Source organism: Toxorhynchites rutilus, chromosome 3 (assembly GCF_029784135.1).
Source record: "Toxorhynchites rutilus septentrionalis strain SRP chromosome 3, ASM2978413v1, whole genome shotgun sequence".
Classification (NCBI taxonomy): domain Eukaryota; kingdom Metazoa; phylum Arthropoda; class Insecta; order Diptera; family Culicidae; genus Toxorhynchites; species Toxorhynchites rutilus.
Genome location: NC_073746.1, coordinates 143,053,213 through 143,074,110, shown reverse-complemented (window position 1 = coordinate 143,074,110; position 20,898 = coordinate 143,053,213). Strand labels below are relative to the sequence as shown.

General features: G+C 39.8%; 1 protein-coding gene across 9 annotated transcripts in view; it reads right to left on the bottom strand.

Annotated features, from left to right (window-relative positions):
* LOC129775257 (mucin-12) overlaps positions 1 to 20,898 on the bottom strand; it is a 553,123-nt gene that overhangs the window by 450,715 nt on the left and 81,510 nt on the right. Inside the window, exon 2 of one of the 9 annotated variants that reach the window (XM_055779762.1) lies at positions 16,443 to 17,649. The exons of the other annotated variants lie outside the window; for them this stretch is intronic. The gene's annotated coding sequence lies outside the window, so the exon portion shown is untranslated. The remainder of the gene's footprint in view (positions 1 to 16,442; positions 17,650 to 20,898) is intronic. 9 annotated transcript variants of the gene reach the window in all.

Below are 20,898 nucleotides of genomic sequence, written 5' to 3'. Positions count from 1 at the left end.
TCATTTGTAATAAATCTACTGGTTTCCATGCCAAAGTTTTCTGTCATGTTAGTTCTCCGGTTCGCACTTGTATATATCATACATCAAGTTAAACTGTGTACTTCACTTTTTTTATCTCTACCCTCAATTGTTTCGTCGCTTCCCAAAGCAGTGCTAGAAAATTTCATGAAACTAGATTGCCTAACGAATTTATGAAATTACCACGAGATTAAGTTTGAGGAACAACATTGCTTCATTGGAGATAATGCGTATGTAGATGTATCCCCAGAGTTATTAATGTAGGAAAACGTTTCAGAGTGTAAAATTACTCAAGAGTAAATTTTTGAATCCACAGTCAATATAGAAAGATTTTATATGTAATTGTATCATAAAAATTAGGAAAAAAATCAACAAGTCTTCCACTACTGATATGCTCTCCTCATTTGTTGAGTAACAATTTATTCCGAAGCATGGATGATGAATTCAGTGAAAACTTGAATATTGATTTCTCTGCAATTGACTGTAGGCTGTAGGTTTTTCGGAAAAAAATATAAACGATCAAAAAGTCAGGCGAAACACTAACATTTCCGCTTATGCGAGGACTTATACCATGCTTATTAATGAATAAAATTTCCCAAAAATCAACATTAACATTTCGGACAATCCAATATGAGCTATCCTGATTTATCCTGATTTTTATTTTCATTCTTCCTGATTTTTTCAAATTATAGTTGGCAACCCTGCCTGTCCCTTAGGGTGGCAATGGATGTATGGAAAGATATTCATCATCGAATTTCAAACACCGACTATGCACATGTTGTTTATTTGTTTATTTGTTAAAAAAATGATCTGTGCACAGTTTCAGCTCAATCGGACATGATTTAGGGGTGCATCGAAGCGCTCAGTTTGTTTTTTGATCCTCGAAAATCTTCCAAGAGAGTAAAGGAAATTTGGAAAATCGAAATTTTGACTTGACTTGAAAATGCATGAAACGCCGAGATCTGGTGTCATAACGAATAAAAAAAATTTGTTTTGCCGAAAATCGACCTTTTGGGACTGAGTGACCAAAAAATCAAAACTTTGATTGCTTTGAGGCACCCCTAAATCATGTCCGATTGAGCTGAAATTTTGTACAGGTCTTTTTTTCGAGCCAATAAACAAAATGTACATGGTCGGTTTTTGCAATTTGACTTGACCATTTTCGCTGCCACCCTACTGCCCATATTACCCCCACTGTCCGTATTACCCGCAATTCCCCTACTAATCGACTTTTGAAAATATTGAACATAATGGCCAAAATTCTCTGAGGTAATTTGCCGTGCATTAGTTGTGCATCAGAAAAATTTCTTCATTAACCCCTTCGCGTACAATTTATTTTTCAAAAGAGCGGACCAAATGCAAACACTTCGATGGGTCACGCATCGAATAACTGCGCTACTCTGCTGATCGCCTTAGCGCCTTGTGATACGCAAGCGCAGACTCGATGTTGTACGTGAAAGCGTTAATACAATTTTCCACACGAATTAATTTAGATATTGAAAAGATCGAACTAAAGATGCCAAAAAGTCAAACCTTTTTTATTGTTCAGCAACATGCAAAAACGATTCAGAACATATGGATGCTTACCTGAAAATAGAGGAAAAAAATGTGCGATAAATATATCCGTTTGTATTTTATGTATAATATGCTTGCCATTAGGTTCAAATGTGTATGTACAAGCGGCCATAAGATTTCCATGCAAGAATATTCAATGTAGTGTGCGTTTCGACCATGAGAATGGGACGGAGGTCCAGAGAAAAGTTTGAATTAACTTACATTTGTCTCTTTTGCTCACCCATGTTTTTTCTTGGGATTAGTAGTTCACCTTGAATGTCAGTGAGTTCTTCTTGTATGTATCTCCTTTTCGGTTTTTTTTTTTGAATAGAGGATTGACGTTGCTTTTCCTTCAATTATGTCATTCTAACCCTTACTACAAGAACAATGATTTCGTTAATAATTGCTCGACTGATTACTTGAGAAATTGTTAGTTTTTATTACAAATCCAAATCGCAGGTATCAAGTTTTCCTTTTCGAGGTTCAAATATAAATTGCAAGACTAGGTTCAAGATGCTAGAGTCCCAATTCGGAAAACTTCCGTGATTTCCGTGTATTACAATGGAAGAGCATGACGTGCGACTAGGCACAAGTATTAAGTCCGATCCGAGTCTGATAAGACCTTATCAGGTGACCCTTCAATATATTCAATCTTCAAATGCATTTGATTTTCGAGTTTTTGCTCCGTTGAACAGAGGAGACTTTTCAGGTTACCGTTCAGCTGCTACGAAATGCATTTGATGTTCGAGTTTTCGTTTCAACGAGTAATTGGGTCCACGCTTACAAAATTAATTCACTTACCAGAGTTATGATCCTTTTGCAGAGACCTTTTCAGGTCACCCTTTAATATCTTCACGGCTACGAAATGCATTTGGTTTTCAAGTTTTCGTTTCGTCAAGTGATCTCTAGTTTGCGTTAGCATAATCACATCACTTACCACAGTGAATCCTGATTATTACCCCTTCCCACTAACAAACTATCCCTTACATGATAAACGCTAGGGATCCACGCTATAGAGGCGACCCTTCTGGCCTTCGGGCGGCGAATATCATACTAACATTCCTACCCTTCCCCTGGTGACTGTAAGGACGTGGCCGGCGTCGTTATTGATCATTGAAAGCTCGAATCACCGAAAATTGCACAACGAGAAGGATTTGCTAGTCCCAAGCGTCATTCTGTGTGTTCTTTGTGCAATTTGGTTGGTTCAGGTCAATCACGGAGAGCAACTACGAATTGTACAGTCTACCCAAGCCCAAGCTCAAGCTCAATATGCTTGCCATTAGGTTCAAAACAATTGTGAAAATGTGATAAACTACATAATTATAATAGCAAGAATAAATCTGGAAGAATATTTTAAAGACTGAATCGTTTTATGCAATAAAATATATTCGTGCGCTTTTAGTATATGTCGGAGTAATCCCTCGATGAAGAAAATGTTTAAGATGATCTAAAAGTTCAAAATCTATATAGGATTCGGTCTAATATATTAACGGGTGTTAAATAAAAAATGAGAATTTTTTCAATACCTTTCAGTAACTCAAATAAAGAGCGTAAAATTTTCTTTCTCCAAGAAAATTGCTCTTTGGGCTCCCTAGAAACAGTAGGCGTGTTTGGTTTTGCTAGTTTGATTTTAGTCAAAGCAAAGATGGCGTCGAAACAGCACGCGAACGTATTGTACGGTTCTACGAAACGCATTTCCAGCAAGGAAAAAAGTTCACGGTGGCACATTTTAAGGAAGAAAATGTACCTGTCAGTACGGTATATCGTATCCTGGGTTCCCTGAACGTAGAGCGGAAGGTCGGAAATGGTCGTCCGGTGACGATAATGACGAAGCCGAGGAAGACATCGTTAAAGAAGCTGTTTGACAACAAGGACGCAACCAGCCTGCGTGACGCCGGTTGGAAATATGGCTGCTCCCACGTATTGATCCATCGGACCCTCAAGATGGAAGGAATCGTCTGCAGGAAGAAGACGAGGTCGCCGGAGTACACGGAGGAGAAGATTGAGACGGTTAAATCACAGTGTCGGTGGATGACCAAGAAATACCGCGGGACGTCTTTCGTTCTGGACGACGAAAGCTATTTTCCGCTGTCAAAACGCATATTCCAGGAAATGATAATTACTACTCCAGCGACAAGTCAACCACACCGCCTGAAGTGAAATACAAGTGTAAGCACAAGTTTGAAAAAAAAGGTTAACAAACGACGAAGCGTTCAAGCAACATATCAATAGAAACCGTGAAGTGCTTTTGTGGCATGACAATGCTCGAACTCATGTTACGGAAATGGTGAAGTTCGTTGCGATGTGGAGTTCCACCCCATCAGTCATAGACTATCTATCATCTTTTGCGAACGATGACTTACGAATTTATAAAGGAGGAATCAAGTGGATCGATTCCTGGATAGCTTCATAAATGATCAGTTTCAATTTGAGGCGAAATTAGTGCGTTGTAAAGAAAATAGAAGAAAATCGTTTCGGAGAAAGGAAATATTTAATAAACATATGACACTTTGTTTTGCCACAAACAAATAAGAGTAACGTCTCAGTTAAGTAAATTTTGAGTAAAAAAATGCGTCAAACTTTATAGGACCTTTCGACTAAATCCCTCGAAATAGAATTCATCATTATTAGCAGCCAAACACATCCACAAAACAAAATAGTTCGACAGAGTGTCTAGACGGTGATGGATTCAAGGATTTTACTACTATCCGGAATGGTCCGAACAGTTTAAACCGGATCTTCGCCCAACTATTTTTAGCATCACACATATGTTTGGTTGGCGGTCGTCTTGCCGAAAATAAACCAGAAAACCCCACTTTATACCAGAATGTATTTAATTGCACCGTAACACCGCCGATACTATTGTGTGGCAATAAATGTTTGAGCGAATCATAAACTCAATTTGCCATTTACTGACACTCCGATCTGGCGGCGGCAAACGGCGGGACGAGGTAGCATCCGATTGGGGATAATAAACCTCGCCATGGCGAGCATTTTCCCGTTTTTTCTCTTGTAATCCATAGCGATACTAGTTGATAAGTCAGCCCAATTGAATTACAACTCGAATTATTCCACTCAGTCCGGATAGTTTTTACGAACAAAAATCTACATTCCAGTAGTGTACTGGTCTGTGGTTTTCTTTGGATTCGCACTTATTTTTTCGTCCGTTTCATTACTAACTTCAGCAAAGTGAAACGACGACTGCGGAAAGGTAGCGAAGAAATCCGCATCTAATTCATTGATTTGGGCGTGTATCGCGATCGCGAAAGCCTGTTCGTCGGTCCAGCAGAGTGCGATCGTAAAATGCGCATATTTTAGATTTCCGAATGTTGCGAAAAATTTCACGAGCAAAATATTGGTGGTATTTTCTAAACGGGTACGCTGCGTTGTATTGGGAGGGTGTGAGTATGTGTGTATGTTTTGAGGAAACGTATCAAACTCCGAAAAATAAATCGACATATCTCATGCGTGATTTTGCTCCTGCACCTAAACGGTTTGATAATTGTTAGCTTGAAATTCAACATTGCCCCCAATTTCTTGGTGATAATTCAATAAGTTCACGTCAACATTTCCAGCGATAACATGGCTTCAACATTCCCAAAGTTCCTCCCCTGCCTTCCGCCGCCACGCCAAATCTGGAGCACCTTTTTCGATATCATTCGTCATGAAGTACTTGTGTGCTTCCTTACGCGGGGGCCCGTTTCGTCTCCCTCACACCCTTCGATGTGTGCGACGCAGTTTTGTGGATGTGTTGGTGCCCGAATGCGTACCGCGCGTTCAAGGCTATGGCTGAATTTTGTTTTTAGAATGACTATTAATTTGTTTATCAAGCTGCGGTAACCTTGGCGCCGTTCATTGACATTTCTGTCTAAATTCGCGCAACGATGCCGTGTCATGGTTGTTGGTGCGTTGCGGACTGGTGTGCGCCTTGCGACTGTGTGTTTGGCTCACTCTAACCGCATCAGGAAGAGCCGGTACGCAGGTTGTGTGCGTACCCGCACGTATGGAGGGACTTCCCGGCATGCTGCTAGCGGCAACGACGAATGCAGTGGATTTGGTGTTTAGAAACGACAGGAAAACACACACCGACGAAAGCATCGTGCAAAAGATGTAGATGAACAGATAGCAGCAATAATAACAACAACGACAACAGCCGCAGCTGAACAGCTTGTTTACTGTCGCGACCGGCTTCTGCCTCCGAAAATAGAAAACAACGACTGCCGGCACTAAGCTGAAAGTTAATCGCTGACCTGCGAGTTCGAGCTTGTTTATGCTGTGATCTCGTCATGCATCCGAGAGGATATGCAGCACCATTATCACCTCCCTCGTTTAGTGTTTCACCTCTTCGATTCTACTTGTAGTGAACTTAACTGTTTAATGATTCACTTAATTTGGATAATATCGTGGGCGGGAATAATTACGTCAGACATTTGGGAAAACGGATAAAATATTGTTGCTTGCGTATAGCCATGGGATGTTTGCATTCGACACATACGATGAGTCTCGAAGTCTTGGCAGGAGTAACCCCGCTTACTCTTCGGTTCACAGAATTATTCTACAGATTTCTCATTCGTTGCAAGATCATGAATCCATTGGTGATTGATAACTTCGAAAATCTACTCCAACTGACTCCTCAGTCAAGTTTTATGTCTTTATACCATGAGTACCCTACCCACGACGTGCACCCTTCACCAGGCATCTCCAATCAAGTTTGCTTCCCATACTTTTGCAATTCTTCTGTCATTTTTGGTCTGTCCATGCGACAAAAAATCCATGGAATCCCAGATCACCTACGCTCCGATTCTATTCCGCCGATATTTTCGGCAGAATATGGGAAAGTTACATCTGATAAAATGATCTTTACTGACGGTTCATACATAAACGGGTCCACTGGCTTCGGCATCTTCAATGAAAATTCCAGTGCCTCTTTCAAATTCAAAGATCCTTGTTCCGTGTATGTCGCTGAACTGGGTGCGATATACTACACACTAGGGATCATTGAAACATTGCCCATCGACCATTATTTTATTTTTTCAAACAGTCTCAGCTCAATAGAGGCAATCCGCGTGATATCTCGGCTTATGTCCAATCACTACATCCTAAACGCGCATCTTTATCACATTGGGCTCGCAGCAAGCAATCTATGTGATTGTGGCGATGGCTACCACGACATCGAGCATGTTATCTGGTCGTGTATCCGGTTCAATGCTGCCCGCTCTCAGCTCTCCAGAGCATTGAGGGCACAAGGCAGACAATCGGATATCCCCGTCCGGAATATCTTAGGTAGCCGTGATCCTGATCTTCTGCTCCATCTATACCTGTTCCTCAGAAACGCCGATGTCAACGTTTAATGATGTTTCCTTCGTTGTGCCCCTGTTTCATATCCCTCCTATCCGATCTATAAACTTTTACTTAGTCGCGGCAATACATACACACACTCTTTACAGTTACACGGGCCGAAGGTTGTGCAGTCTAATGATGATTCAACAAGAGCCAAAGGTTGTACCGCTCATGACAACTCTACACGAGCTGATGATTGCGCCGGCTAGTGATCATTATATCCTGGATTCCTTGAGTCGAGAAAGAAGTACCACGCTAGATATGGGGTACAGACTAGGGGGGCGTTGCTGATTAATGGTCAGCTGCATCCCAATAGGAAGTATCCCGTGTCGGGCACACGTACAGAGCATTGAAGACTGCAACATCCCAATTATGAGGACACTTGTAATACTAACCTCGAGCCAACCGCGAGTAATCGGTTCATATTACTAACATAGGTGTAAGCAAACATTGTCAAAATATTGAACTCCCGGCCCCGTTAGGCTGACGTCATATGAGCCTTAATAAAAATATATATTATGGATAAAAATAAATTTAAGAAAACAACAAAGATTTTTTCTCACTATTGCCAAGAAGGATTAATCCCTGTTTGTATGATGATGGAAATTTCCATCGTAACATTTAGTAAACAAAAAATTGTACTCAAAACAGGTGTTCTATAAATTTATTATTCCTAGCAACTTCATTCTTCACTTTTTCGTGTTGTGACGAAACTGACAAAAAATCGAATTGATGAATAAAGTAAAGATCTCCGATCAACCTACTTTAAAAAAAACTGCGAGGACCGAGACATGTCGCAGGTTGCTTGATGGCATGCCGGATACATTATTTGGACTTATTGAGAAAAAAAGAGGTCGTATGTACTAAAATCTTGCTGTAACCCATCCGAAATTTATGTTCATTTTGCAAAGGAGTAACAATGTTAAAGGAGTTCAATAAATTATGAAACACCGGCTTATTCATTTTATTTCAAAACTAGCTGACCCAGCAAAGGTTGTTCTGCCACATAAATTATTTCTAGTGAATATTTTGGCTGTTCAATAAAAAAAACAACTAATATACTGTAAGTGTGTTTAAATGTTTTAAAGATCTACAAAATTAATCGATTGCTCGGCTGCTTGGTTTTGATGGCTGTGCTGGGGAATCCGTAAATCGGGCCAATCAAAACGAGTCAGTTAGGGCGTTTAGATAACGCTTAACATTTTACAGTTATTCAATTGTTTATCTGAAGAAAAACAACAGTTTATTAATTGCGATAGAAGCGTAGAAATATTCCCTATCAATTGATGCAAACATCTTTCCGATCCAGTAAGAAATGTTCGAGTTATAAGCATGCGTAATCTTTCATTTTTTTCCTGCATGTTCTGTGCTTGGGTTTTCATTTTACCCCCCATATACTCCGGTTAGACGTAGTTCCACGTCAAAAATCATTATCAGAGACATTTTTCGTGTCTGTGTAATTTTGTAATGGAGCTCATTAAATACTTCATTTTTTTTAACACACGTGCTGTCGTTTGAATAAAGGTTGCTCATGATAGCGTCTCGCAAGTGGATGTATTCTTCCTCAAACCGCTTCTGTTTATTGTGTCATAGGATTCGCAGTCGTTCGCGCTCTACCTTTGCGTATATGTTGACCATGGATTATTGGCACAGCTCAAGACATCGTAGAATGACGTTGTCTTGACCGCGCCAATTCATCAAACGACACACATAAAAATCTATCGATCGCACTCTCTTGTTTATTTCGTCTTCTCCAACAACACGTTCGAAAATATTAGTTCAAAATGAATAATGATGTTCTTAATGATTGCAGTAACTGTGGCGCATTGGATCTACACACGTGCTCTCCAGTTGGTTTTTATCAGGATTGTCGACAATAGCGCGCATGTGTGTGTGATTAGAATAATTTCAATAGTTCATTGTGCTCACAGCTCGCCGGCGATGCGCCTAGCTTTAGCCGAATTGAGTTTACTTACGTATGTTTGAATTGAAAGTTCGATGAAGAGACGAAGTGCCATATGTTATTTAACAACGTAAATAAATTCGTACTGTTCGAAAAACAAACGACGGATCAATCATTTGGTATTATTTATATAAAAATACAAATATCTCAATTAAAAATAGAGAATTGGCGTGAAAATCGGTTATATATGATTATATGTATTTTTTCAACACAAATTTATGCAAAAAATACAAAAACAAAATTAGTCAGTTTTTTATAGAACCACCCTAATCGGTATTAACCGTTTGCGGTCGTTGGTCTGCTTTCAGCCACCACAGCACGGAATTATACTAAATACCTTATTGAACGATATAATAGTTCTTTTTTTTCTAAACCAATTTTTATGTCTAAGAACTTTTTTACGAACGTATACGAATTTTCTATTAATAGTAGGTAATGGTACTCGGTATAAACAAAATATTATTAGCGTGGAAAGATAAGAGGGTCTGTTTCAAGGGAAGTTAATTCCGACCGCAAAGGGTTAAATATATAAAAATCGGTATCCTAGCGGTATCATATATAGTTTATGACCTATCCTCATGATCTGTCTTCCTTGAAGTAAAATACTGGATTTCTTCCATGTCATCAATTCGCTTTGACGGTATTGAGCTTCGTTTTACGAGTTTGAGGAGCATCACAGATTGTAATTGATTTTCAGGCGGAATGAATACGCTTTCGAAATAAAAATACAGGGTTTTCCAACTTTAAATTCCGAAAGTAAATTGAAATAAAACACACTTAGAATTCGAATTTCGATGAAACTTTCATTTCAAATTAAAGTTTGGTTTATGCCATTATGTGTGAAATACAACATCATTCAAATGTCCACCTAGGGCTTCCTCGCACACCTTGATCCGGAACAGGTAATTTTCGATGACTTTTCGGCACATATGGGGCGGTATCTCGGTCATAACTTCACGAATGTTGTCTTTCAAATGTTCAAGATTTTGCGGAGAGTTGGCATAGACACGGTCTTTCGCATAACCCCACAAAAAAAAGTCTAGCGGGTTCAAATCGCATGATCTGGACGGCCAATTGGCATCACCAAAACGCGAAATTATGCGTCCCTCAAATTTCGTTCGCAATATGGCCATGTTCGGTCGTGTTGTGTGGCACGTGGCGCCGTCCTGCTGAAACCACATGTCATCCGTATCTTCAATTTGTGGCAAAAAAAATCGGTTAACATAGCGCTCACCATTCACAGTTACCGTCTCGCCGTCCTCATTTTCAAAGAAATACGGCCCGATTACCCCACCAGACCATAATGCGCACCAAACAGTGACTTTTAGCGGATGCAATGGCCTCTCAATAATCACGTGTGGATTTTCTGAGCCCCATATACGGAAATTTTGAGTGTTCACATAGCCACCGAGCTCGAAATGTGCCTCATCGCTGAAGAAAATTTGATGCGAAAATTCAGCATTTTGCTGCTGTTGTTCGTTCACCCAATCGACGTATGCCCGACGCATTCCATGGTCACCACGCTCTAATTTTTGTACCAGTTGGACTTTATATGGATGAAGGTGCAAGTCCAAATGAAAAACTCGCCACAATGATGTGTTTGACAAGCCCAATTGCTGAGCACGCCGTGGAATCGAAACATTCGGGTCATCCTCCACACTGGCAGCAACAGCAGCAATATTTTCGGCCGAACACACATTACGATGATGCACAGGTTTCACAATATCCGCTACGGATCCAGTTTGTTCGAATTTACGCACTACATTAGCGATTGTGTGCTCTGTAGGCCGTCCATGACGACCAAAATCCGTCCGTAATGCTCGAAAAACATTTACCGGTTTTTCATCATTTTTATAGTATAATTTAACAAAATTAACACGTTGTGCGATGCTAAAACGATCCATATTGTAAAATGGCAGACATTCAACTAACGATATGACGCTTTGGATGACAGCTATGTCAAACGGTTGTCAGCGCAGGGCTGTATTCTTTCGGAAGCCCGAAATGGAAAACCCTGTATGAATGAAAATTAACTTTTCCGTATCAAATTAGTATTCTATGTAAATGAAAAACACTTTTTTGCAGGCGGTGAAACAATTAAATAACGTGATGTAAAAAATGTTCGTTCTAAATTTAGCATTTAAAAACTCGTTTCGTGGTTTCTAATCTAATAGAGATTACGCTTTCGAGTTTAGGACCCAAAATATCGTCATGAACTTGAAAGTCGTCATAAGACGTCGACACTGTTCAACTGTTATAGCGAATATACAGTCTATCGCAAAATTGAGTGTACAAATGCTACTTGACGATACTTTTCATTTATTTGGTATGAAATATTTTGAATACATTGATTGTTTTGATGTATATTTATTACTCACGAAGAATGAGAGTTTGTCTCAGCGAGATCCGCTGCTTATACTCTAGACAAATATTCCCCTTCGTTCTTCTTCTTTTCCTTTGTTCACGGAGACTTAACATCTTACGTCTTCCTCTTCGTTGCTCGTCGCTCGTTATTGACAGCTCTGTTCGGGAAAGCACACAAATGGAAAGCACACAAATGTATGAAGAAATGGGAATGCTTCCAATTTTCATCAATTTAAACCATATACCGACTATGAGATTGTAATGTATAGCATATCAAACAAATCTTAGGGAATTTCCGATTCGTTTGGTATATAAATCGCCAAAATCCGTTCGCGGCAAAAATAGTTATTAACGTTAACTTTATTTCATAAAAACGTGACCGGTTTTCTGATTTGGCACCCTTAATGAAAAACGGAGTTCTACGTCAAAAAACCGACTATAGTTTGCAAATGCATGTGTCAACAGACCTAAGGAGTTCTGGAACAAGGTCTTTTATACGGATGAGCCGAAAACTAATCTCTTTGAATCGGATGGAAGACAGATGGTGTGGAGGAAACCACTATCGGTGCTCCAGGTTCAGCATTTGGTTCCCACAGTAAAACACGGCTGCGGTAGTCAGATGATGTAGGGGTAGTGGGGGCAAATTGGTCATGGGGGGCAAAGTGATCACCTGCTTGTTTGGTAGTATAAATATTGACTATATCATGTTTGAAGAATTTCATGACTTTTGAGTCACCCTGTACTTCAGTAGAGCTCTCGCATGTCAAAATACAAATAAAAACAGAAATTTCTCTCTCGATAGCCATTCGGCCGTAGTTCTGTGCACATGGTATCTAAAGAATTTTTCGTGAAATTTAATTCATTCAATCTGATATATTGGACAAATCATCAGTTTGGACGACTGTTCACATATTCTAGGTGCGGTGAACAAATATTTTGTTTAATCTCAGCGATTAATTAGCATAGAAATTATTTTCATGTTTGGGGGCAAAGTGGTCATAGGTGAATAACAACTTACAATGTTCTGTTTACTAAAGCTGATATACCTCATCACACTCTTGCTCTTGAAAAAGATCCTTTTGTGGCTTTGAGCCTGGATAAATATGCCACTTTAACTAAACCAAGCCTCATTATGCGGAACGTAATGTGTTTCTTACTACGTTTTTGTATGCAAGAGAAAATTTAAATATAGACTCTAGGTGAATAGGCCAAGCTTATTTTATACATGTACCTTCTGTAACAAATATAATTAGAACAAATTTGGACGAAAAAAACGCATAAATCTATCCCATTTAGCTTGATATGTGCGGTTGACCACTTTGCCCCCACTAGGTGACCACTTTACCTCCAATGAAAAAAAAAGTTCGATTTTTCCCCTTTTTTTGTAATGATCAAAAGTGTACTATTTTGAATTTTTATAGTAAAAGCCGTTTGCTATCTTGAAGAACAATGAGTTGAACTATAATATTCTTCGAAAAACGGGATTTAAATCGGTATGTGGGCGCTGGAAATGGGCATATTCCTTAGGGTGACCACTCTGTCCCCACTTCCCCTATGGTACATTGGCGGCTTCTAGATCTGGAACCATGGAGTTTATCGATTGGGTCTCCCTTGTGATTACTACTTTCAACAAAATAATGACCCGAAGCAAACTGACCTCATCGTGCGGGAATATCTGCTCTATAATGTCCCAATCAATTCAAAACACCTCCGCAATCACCGGACTTGAACACTATTGAATATCTATGGTGGGAAACAAAGAACCATCTGAAGAATAAAAATCCAGGGGACAAAGCGGAACTCAAAACGACGATTACGGAAATCTGGGAGGTACTTCCGTCTACAGTGTTCAGAAATCTCGACACGGCGCTTGCAGAAAGTGCTAGCCGCCAAAGGGGGACCATACCAGATACTAGGGGATTGATTTTTGTTAACATGTAAACATTTCTGAACTGATTTTAATTTTCTTTTTAGGAAAAACTTTAACTGTACACTCAATTTTTCCACGTCTTAATTGGAGATTTTTTGTTTGTATACAGTGGGGGAAAATCCTATAAGCGCACCTTTGTTTTCTGAAAGTTCTAGATATATAGTAGATAAAACCATTCCTTTTTTACGTAGTGATTTCCTAATGACTAAATGTGTACTAACTTTGTTGTTTAAGTCATCATTGGTGCAAACATATTTTTTTTACTAAAACATTTTTAAAATTATGGTGCGAAATTCTCATAAGCGCACCTGGCATTTTAAATATTTTCCCACCAATATGTAAACATCTTGGCCATTTTTCAGCACATCCTGGTAAGGTTGTAACATGAGAACGAGTTAACCACAATCAGCTAAGCAGTGAAGTAGCGCAATTGAATTTGAAGCACGATGCCGAAAGGAAAGTTCTTGGACGAAAGTGAGCGGAGATTAATAACCGAATTGAAGGATATTGGTTTAAGCAACCGGGAGATAGCAAAGAGGATCGATAGAGGAGAAACAGTGGTCCGGAATTTTTTCAAAAAGGGCCCAAAATATGGCATCAGAAGAAAGAATAAAGATAACTGCAAAATTTCAAACCGCGACCGGAACCGCATCATTCAGCTTGGGGAGACTGGAAAATTTAATGCTTCGGAAATAAAGCAAGAACTGGACCTTCCCATATCCAAACGACGTGTTTCCCAAATTTTGCGAGGATCTGGACATCTGGTTTACACGAAGAAGGCAAAGAAACCAAACCTCACCCAAGGCACATTAAAGCAAGATTGGATTTCGCTAAACAGCACATGGATTGGAAGGCAGAGTGGGGTGAAGTGATCTTTTCCGACGAGAAAAAGTTCAATCTTGATGGTCCCGACTGCTGCGAGTGTTATTGGCATGATCTACGAGAAAATCCCGAAGTGAAGTTGAGTAGGAATTTTGGTGGTGGAAGTCTCATGGTGTGGGCTGCGTTTTCAAGAAAAGGGAAGACTCCTATCGCCACTATTTCGACAAGGATGAACTCCGACAACTATGTAGAGCTACTGGACAGTGTTTTGGTGCCATTTACTGAAGACATTATGGACGACAACTTCATCTTCCAGCAGGATAATGCTGCCATTCACGTAAGCAAGAAATCATTGTCATGGTTTTTCGAAAGAAACATTCAGGTTATGGACTGGCCAGCTCGTAGCCCGGATCTCCATCCCATCGAGAATCTCTGGGGAATCCTGCCAAGGCGAGTCTACAGTGGTGGACGGCAATTTGCAACAGTTCGTGAGTTGGAGAGATGTGTAAGGGACGAGTGGAATAAAATTCCAAATGAAATGTTGGATAATCTGATTGAGTCAATGCCAAACCGTGTCTATGAAACTATTCTGAAAAATGGTAAACCAACCAAATATTGAATGCTGTCATTTTCATGTATAAATCTTTCTTTGAGAATAAAGTCTGATGTGCGCTTATAAGAATTTCTACCTTGAAAACACGTTTTTCTCATTCTGAATAACTGTTGCGAATAGGATTGGGACTTTTATTGGCAAGGTAAACTTGATGTTCGAAGGTCATTCAAATCCCATGAAAGTATTTCGGAAATATATATCTAGTTAATCTTACAGCCAAAATATACATGTGCGCTTATAGGAATTTCTCGCACTGTATTGAATATGAAGTAGAAATATCACAATTTTAATTTTTTTTATCGCTACATGAGAGTAAATGGATCAATTTTACGATGAATATGAGTCGAATTTAATTATTTATTTTTTAACTACGAAAAACTCAAAAAAAAAAACAAAGCCACACGAAGTGTATGCTTAATTTTACGATAGACTGTACCTTCGAGAACGCGAAACACTGTTATGATATTTCTAATTCCAGCTAGGAAAACTTTGGCAGGGATCCCAGTATATTTACTATGGATAATTTTCATTGTAATACAATTAAATGTACAAAATTCAGGATCTCATAAAAATCAGGCAAAATTGAGCGTTGGTCAGTGTATCAGGGAACGTGCCAAAAAGTCTGGGAAAGCCTGACTTATCTGGTTATAATTTCGTGGACATTCCACCAAATCTGTCGAACACCATATTTTGATCAAATAGCTTCCGAGTTATATTGTTTTGTAAGCCCTTATAATGGGTAGGAACTATTCTCGTACTGTTGACAGTGTTTCGATATCTGAATCTGATTGGAAGTAAACTTCGAACAGTTTCGGACCGTCGTTATCGCAGGATGCAAAATAAAGCTAGGGTCCCTTGGTCATGCTGAAACAGTTGAACACAGTGGTCCAATGTACGTTGCAGTTCGTTAAAAGGGTGTTCGTGCTACCTGAATCAGATATTATTTCTGAATCAAGGAATGATCAAGCCAGTTCATAATTCGGAATTAACGTGGATGGATGGTACAAAAACCGCATTTTTAGCGTTAAGTAATTTGTATACCCTGCCTACATCTGGAGCAGTTTTCGGATAAATATGCACTCCTAGAAATGCTTGAAAAATTAGAGTTTGAGAAATGACGTCATTCATATCACACATTATTTCTGCATATCAAACATTATTAATTGAAACTGTATTTGTATTTCATACATAACAAAAATAGGCCGAATTTGAAAACAAACTATCACACCCAATCGAAACGTCATTGTGATCGATGGACAGTAAGAGCTGAAAAGATCGTCCAACAGTCGCACCGTCTTGAACAAACGCGGTTTGAGGATAACGTACAAATATGTGGGAGCGAAAATTTAAATTTATGTTCGTCTGTTTCCTCTCTAGCCAAGCTAATCCCACGGACCGGCCATACGTACCACCAAACACTGAACGAGTTTTGCTTGAAGAATACTATCTCGGACTGTACAACCCGGGATGTCTGGTTGGAAGAACCGGACGAAAGGTATTTGGAAAGAGCATGGTTTGTTTACTTCTGCGAAAGTTTTGTTCCGAAAATTAACTCGTGCACCGGGGAAGTGCTCCTCCAACCGACGGTCCCATTGTTCCTGTAACTGGACGGCGGGAATGTCTGATTTATAGCCCCAATCTGCGGAGCGGATACGGCGAACGGCGGCGGTGGCAGCGGCGGCTAAAGTCGTCGCTATAATGAATGGAGCGTTACGAATATATGTGGTTGTCGCGAAAAATCGGTGCATAATGGGGGAGAACTCCGGGATGAGATTATAATTTTTTTTAATGTTCCCACGGGACATGACAGTAAAAATATGAGTCAACACAACACTTACGTAAAGTTGAAGCTAGGCAATCGAAGTATTAGCCTCAACGCAAGGCCACCCACTCCGACGTGATTTGCCGGATCAACTGATATATTTTCAAACCGTCCCTTGGCGGATTAGAAATTTTCTGCTATTCTTCGAACACGAGAAGTCGCACCGATGATTACACACACGCACACACTTCGCTACTGCCCTCTAGATGAGGTGTATTACATTAGCACTTTGGTTTGAACAGGGGTAAAAAATCAATTTCCAATTTATTAGCTTTGATCACGTAACAACACTTTCTCCTGCGTCTTCCGATTGCGGGACGCTGGATTTTCCCTCCAAGCAAAACTAAACAGACCGGTGGAGGGATCTTTTTTTTTCCTTCTCAGCGAAAACCAACTCTGGATGCCTTTCGATTCTTCAACCACAATCGCTTAACTATTCGGGCGGTAAAATCGGCTTTCTTTTCTTCCCGCGAAACGGCACCAAGGACCTCAAGACACTTGGGGAAAACTGGTGTTGTTCAATCACATTAGTTCGACTCACGAACTTACGCAATCATTCGATCGCTACTTGACGTTATTTCAACGCAATACGCACTCACTCACACACACACACTTTTTAGCGCACCAAAAAATCACTGACAGACATTGACACACGTACAAAAAATGTCCACAACACGGCAGGGGACTCGGCTGATTTGACTGCTTTTTTTTCATAAATTTCTGGATACTCGCTGCTTTATGGCTCACACCTTCACGTAAGCTCCTTATTTCGTGTGTAACTCTCGATATATTTCTTTCCTTCTCGCTGTACACGCATATATTTTATTTTCCTGTGCACCCCCAAAAAGGGAAGAAAAACAAGTGTTTTTTGATACTCGTTTTTTTATGAATCACTCGTTTGGTTTTATTTTCGCGCGAAAGAGCGAGAGCACATGCCGGGAAAAAAACCCACCAACTGCACCCAGCAGCAGCAGTCTTCTTATGGAATCACTTACAACTTCAACTTTGATTGTTTCCAACTTTTACATTCTTTGTCGGGCACTTTTTTTTATCTCTTCGTTGCACTTCTTTTCCCTTTCACTTTTTCTCCCGTTTCGGGAATGGAGATTTCTTCCTGCTTATTTTTTGTTTTATTTTCACGAATACTTCATTCGATTACGTTATGTTTTATTTCTCGCTTGCACCTCTCTGTACACACACACACACAATTGGCGTGCATTTGCCTGAAACCAAAAACCGGCGCGACCATCAGTGAGATCGGTATAGCTTGCACCGAGTTGACTGTTATAAATTGGGGTTATTGTTTTATCGAGAAACGCGAACTGGACGGGGGCCGTCAACGTGTAGATCCTGGTCGCGCTGATAGCAGCAGTCGTGGCGAAAGCAATATAAATTGGCATGGGTCGAGCTCGTGAGAAAATGTTTTCCTGGCGATTAAGCCGATTAAAGGGACCGATTTTCGAGCGGGCGGGAATGCGTACGTTACTTGCGCCTACCTTTAAACGGTGGTTGCTCATTGGAGAATATATTCAAAAGAAATAAAAATGTGGGTACAGTTTTTCAATGTGTCGAAATAATTTTTTTGTCATGTGTCGAATTACTACTGAACCATTTCTTTGAATAGAAGGTAAATGGAGAATATGGAAAACTAAAAAAAAATTAACATCTCTAAAATTATTCACGCATAAACCAAAAATTCATAGCACTGGAGTAATGCCCTGTTTTTTTCAGATGTCGTCCATGAACTGATAAAATCGGTTCGAATAATTAAGAGTTAGTTTTATAGACAACGATTCATTCGTTTGAAAATAACACGGCCGAACCAGAAAAGACCGAAATATACGATCTGATATTAGGTAGCGGTATTCCTTCATGACAACGCTAGGTACAGGTTGGACTCGGTTATCCGGAGACTCGAATTTCCGGAGACTCGATTATCCGGGATTCGATTATCCGGAATTTTAGACTCGATTATTCGGAGTATTTTATTTTTGATTTTCGGAAATATTGAATAATTTGTATAATAATTCCATATTGAATAGCTAATATGGGTATCAAATGAAAGGGCTTGACTAGTATAATACAGTTATTTATGAAAAATGCAAATTCAAAATGGTGACCACTACAAAATGGCGAATTTCATATTTGTCCCAGAACCCCATCAATATTTATATCAAATGGAAGGAATTGACTAGTAGAACACAGTTATTTGTGAAAAATGCAAATCCAAAATGGCCGCCACCACAAAACGGCACCATCCTTTTTTCGAAGCCCCATCAATATGGGTATCAAATGAAAGTGCTCGAATGTTAGAACACAATAGATCATGAAAAATCCAAATCCAATTACTTTTTTTTACTTTTTAATGGCTACTAGTCAATCCCTTTCATTTGATATACATATTGATGGGGTTCTGAGAAAATGTGTAATCCGCCATTTTGTAACATCCGCCATCTTGGATTTACATTTTTCATAAATAACTGTGTTCTACTAGTCAAGCCCTCGTCATTTGATACCCACATTGAAGCGTTTCTGAGAAAATATGTAATTCGCCATTTTGTAGCGGTCTCCATCTTTGATTTTCATTTTCCATAAATGATTGTGTTCTACTGGTTAAGCCCTTTCATTCGATACCCATATTGATGGGGTTTTGGGAAAACTCATATTGATGTGATTTTGAGAAAATATGTACATAAAGGGTGTGTCACATCAAATTGCATCACGGAAAAAACGCTGTAGAAATTCGCCCAGTAGATCGATCCATTTGAAAATTTTAGACAGTAAAATAAAAACTATTAAACAACTTTTGGCATTTTCTTTTTATTCATACTTCGAGCCCAAGCCCGTATGCTCGCACCTTCCTCTTTACCCCGTCCATAAGGTTCTGTACAACGCCAGGTTGTAGTTTTTTTTTAACAGAAATCCATTTTCTCTTGAAGTCCGCCTCCGATTTGACAACTTTTGGGTTCTTCCGGAGGGCCTGCTTCATAATCGCCCAATATTTCTCTATTGGGCGAAGCTCCGGCGCGTTGGGCGGGTTCATTTCCTTTGGCACGAAGGTGAACCCGTTGGCTTCGTACCACTCCAACACGTCCTTTGAATAGTGGCACGAAGCGAGATCCGGCCAGAAGATGGTCGGGCCCTCGTGCTGCTTCAATAGTGGTAGTAAGCGCTTCTGTAGGCACTCCTTAAGCTAAACCTGCCCGTTTACCGTGCCGGTCATCACGAAGGGGGCGCTCCGCTTCCCGCAAGAGCAGATCGCTTGCCACACCATGTACTTTTTGGCAAACTTGGATAGTTTCTGCTTGCGAATCTCCTCCGGAACGCTGAATTTGTCCTCTGCGGAGAAGAACAACAGACCCGGCAGCTGACGAAAGTCCGCTTTGACGTAGGTTTCGTCGTCCATTACCAGACAATGCGGCTTCGTCATCATTTCGGTGTACAGCTTCCGGGCTCGCGTCTTCCCCACCATGTTTTGCCTTTCGTCACGGTTAGGAGCCTTCTGAACCTTGTATGTACGCAGGCCCTCCCGCTGCTTAGTCCGCTGGACGAATGAACTTGACAAATTATTGGCGACATCCCGGACCGAACTTCTCGGATCACGTCTAAACTGCTTAACTACGCGCTTGTGATCTTTTTCACTGACGGAGCATCCATTTTTGCCGTTCCTCACCTTCCGGTCGATGGTTAGGTTCTCGAAGTATCGTTTTAGTACTCTGTTGACCGTGGATTGGACGATTCCCAGCATCTTACCGATGTCCCGATGTGACAACTCCGGATTCTCGAAATGAGTGCGCAGGATTAATTCACGACGCTTTTTTTCGTTCGACGACATTTTTCCAAATTTACGAAAAATTGACAGTGAAGCATGGCCAACGTGATCTATACACTCTTATCTGATCATAAGCGAAAGCTGAAAATATAATTCCTAAAAATTAAATTTCTACAGCGTTTTTTCCGTGATGCAATTTCATGTGACACACCCTTTAATCCGCCATTTTGTAGCGGCCGCCATCTCGGATTTTCAAGATCATGGAATACGCAGTTTTATAATGATTAATAAATAAGTGCAAATCATAATTATATTACGTTTACCGAGAGAAAATCCGTTTTTTTTAATGACTCGATTATCCGGAGTGAAAAAAAAAATCAATACTCCGGATAATCGAGTCCGACCTGTATTATGTTTATGTTTCGATGAGGAACTGTTTGAAAAAATAAAACTGTTTGAGATTTTTTGTATTTGGTTGTTCAAAATATTTGTTTTATTATCACACAACATTATATGTTTGGTGCCTCATGGATAGAGGATATTTGAAAGAAGTTTTTGATGTCATTTTAATATTCTACTATCAAAAAAGTTATATACCGTCCAAGCAAAAACGAAGGGTGAAACAATTTCATAAAGAAAAAAATCACTTCCTAACCATAGTCACTAGTTCGAATAGATACTGCAGAAACTTATGATTAAA